This window comes from Nanorana parkeri, unplaced genomic scaffold (genome assembly GCF_000935625.1).
Source record: "Nanorana parkeri isolate BGI_ZX_2015 unplaced genomic scaffold, ASM93562v1 scaffold3044, whole genome shotgun sequence".
NCBI classification, from domain to species: domain Eukaryota; kingdom Metazoa; phylum Chordata; class Amphibia; order Anura; family Dicroglossidae; genus Nanorana; species Nanorana parkeri.
The window spans coordinates 1-3,015 of NW_017309312.1; positions in this window are offsets into that span (position 1 = coordinate 1).

A 3,015-nucleotide genomic window follows, 5' to 3' on the forward strand; every position below is an offset into this window, starting at 1 on the left:
GATTTCTACCGAACAGATCCCGGGTCACTACCATGACTTCTTGGACGTTTTTAGTCAAAAGAATGCGGAGGTGCTCCCCCCGCATAGGCCCTACGACTGCCCAATAGAACTAATACCAGGAGCAGCAATACCCACAGGGAGGATATATCCGTTGTCCCAGCCGGAGCTGGAGCACCTGAAAAACTATTTGGAAGAGAACCTACGGAAAGGGTTCATCAGGTCCTCTACTTCGCCGGCTGGTGCAGGGATGTTTTTTGTTAAAAACAAGGACGCAAGCCTAAGACCCATAATAGACTACAGGGGATTAAACAAGATCATGGTAAAGAACCGGTACCCCTTACCCCTCACCCCAGAACTTATAGAGCGACTTCAGACAGACCAAGTATTTACCAAACTTGACCTCAGAGGGGCATACAATTTAATTCGCATCAAGACGGGAGACGAGTGGAAGACGGCATTTAGAACACGCTATCGCCTATTCGAGTATACAGTAATGCCTTTTGGGTTGTGCAACGCCCCTGCCACTTTTCAGGCATTCATAAATGATATCTTCCGTGACCTCCTGGACACCTGTGTAGTTGTCTATCTAGATGATATTCTCATCTACTCGGACAACCCCCAGGACCACAGGAGGCACGTCAGGTGGGTACTTTCCAGACTTAGGGCCCACTCGTTATACGTGAAAGGGGAGAAATGCACGTTTGAAAGATCCACCATATCTTTCTTGGGTTACGTGATCTCTCCGCAGGGAGTACAGTTGGAACAGGCAAAGGTGGATTGCATCCTACATTGGCCTACTCCTACCTCTAGAAAAGGCCTACAGAGGTTCTTGGGGTTTGCAAATTTTTACAGGAAATTCATTAGGAATTTCTCAGCTGTGGTCAGACCACTTACCCGCCTGACCAGTCCGTTATTACGATTCACATGGACTGAGGAAACGCAGGCTGCGTTCGACTCACTAAAACAGCATTTCACCTCTGCTCCTATACTGAAATTACCTAACAATGGCTCACTTCACCCCCCTAACCAAGGTTCCTTCCGCAAAAGAAACGGCTACAGCCTTCTTAGGTACCGTTGTGAGATTACACGGTATACCATCACAGGTCATCTCTGACCGTGGAGTGCAGTTCGTTTCTAGGTTCTGGAGGGCTCTCTGTACATGGTTCCGCATTGACCACCGCCTGTCCAGCGCTTATCATCCCCAGACCAACGGGCAAACAGAGCGAGTGAATCAATGCCTGGAACAGTACATCAGGTGCTAGCCACAAGCAGAGTTTGCTTATAACAACTCCACCAGTTCCTCTACACTCCATTCCCCTTTCTTCTCTAACTATGGGTTTCATCCGAACCCCATCCCCTGTTCCCTGCTTTCTTCCAATGTTCCAGCGGTTGATGACTACATGTCGAACCTCAGGAGGATGTCTGAAGTGCTGCGTGAGAATCTCACTCAAGCACAGAGGACGCAAAAACACTACTACGACCTCCGTAGGAGACCCGCTCCCAACTACAACATTGGGGACAGGGTATGGCTTTCCACCAGGAACCTACACCTAGGAACCCCGTCTAGGAAACTGGGAAAACGGTTCATGGGTCCTTACCCGATAGAAAGGATCATAAATGCTAACACCATGCGACTCACCTTGCCCGCGGAGTTGAGCGTTCATCCTTCTTTCCACGTCTCCTTACTCAAGCCTTTCCGTCCGGACCCTTTTCCTGACCGCTCTCCTCCTCCGTGCCCTCCAGTGCAGGTTATGGGGGAGGAGGAGTACGAAGTGGAGGAGATCTTAGATTCCAGGAGACGTTGGAACAAACTGCAGTACCTGATCCATTGGAAGGGTTACGGGCCTTAGGAGGACTCCTGGGAGGATTTCCATGAGGTCCATGCTCCGGATCTGGTCCGGAGGTTCCACCTGAGGCACCCTGCTAAACCTTCACCGCTTCAGAACCCCAGGAGGGATTCCCTTGGGGGGGGTGCTGTAAGGATCGCGGACTGCACAATCGCGGCTTGCGTTCCACGGTGGAACGCAACCCGAAACCCGGAAGTAACATCGCCGATGCGTTCCAGCGTGGAACGCATCGGGCGGGAAGACGTCACCAGCTCCACCCCTTTGAATCCTCATAAATAGCAGGAAGCAGGGTCAGTATGGCGTTCTGTTATTCACTCGTGAACACCAGCTGACAGCCTGCTCCCTGCTGCTGGACCAAGAACCTCTGACTGAAAGGACTCCACCAGTGTTGTACCACAAACAGCAAGTATCATAGGCAGTATCTGCTAAAGAAGATCCCTGCACAGCTCTACTGTGGTTATTACTATTGTACAATAGAGTTTACTGCTGATCTAAACGCTTACTGGGAAAGTACAGGTTGTTTCCATCTAAACCTTGCTGCATAAGACTGTTTTGCTATCTCTGCTCACAATATTGCATAAATACGCTAGAGTGCTAAAATCCATAATTTCTACTTAATTTCGCGGCACATGATGGTAGAGCTCCAAACTCTCCGCCTGAGACCCTGAGAGTGACGCCTGGAGCTCGACCCTGACGCCGTACCCTATCCCCGTATTGATAGTTCAAGCCTCCGCGGCTGAGATTCATCCACATTGCCGAACGCATTACAAATATATTCATTATAGTATGTGGATCCAATCTAGATATCAACACATCACATTCCACAATTGTAAGAGTTGAATCAAAAATGTTGCTCAGCCATTGGGACTTTTCTGGTGCTACATATTATGACAAGACATAAATAAAATATTATTTTATTTTTCACAAATGTAAACATTTTTTGCAATTGATACATTTTTGATACATTACATTCAAATGTTTTATTTATAAGCATATCTGAAAAAGCATTGTTTTAAAAGGATGGCCAAGATTGTCTAAAAAAGACCAAGGGATGTAGCCGCAACCTCCCACAATTTTAACATTACAGTACTTTTTACAGTTTGCTGGATATCAGTGTCCTTATTTTATTGTAGTCCAGTGGGAGGAAAACTAATTTCTACGCGTTTCA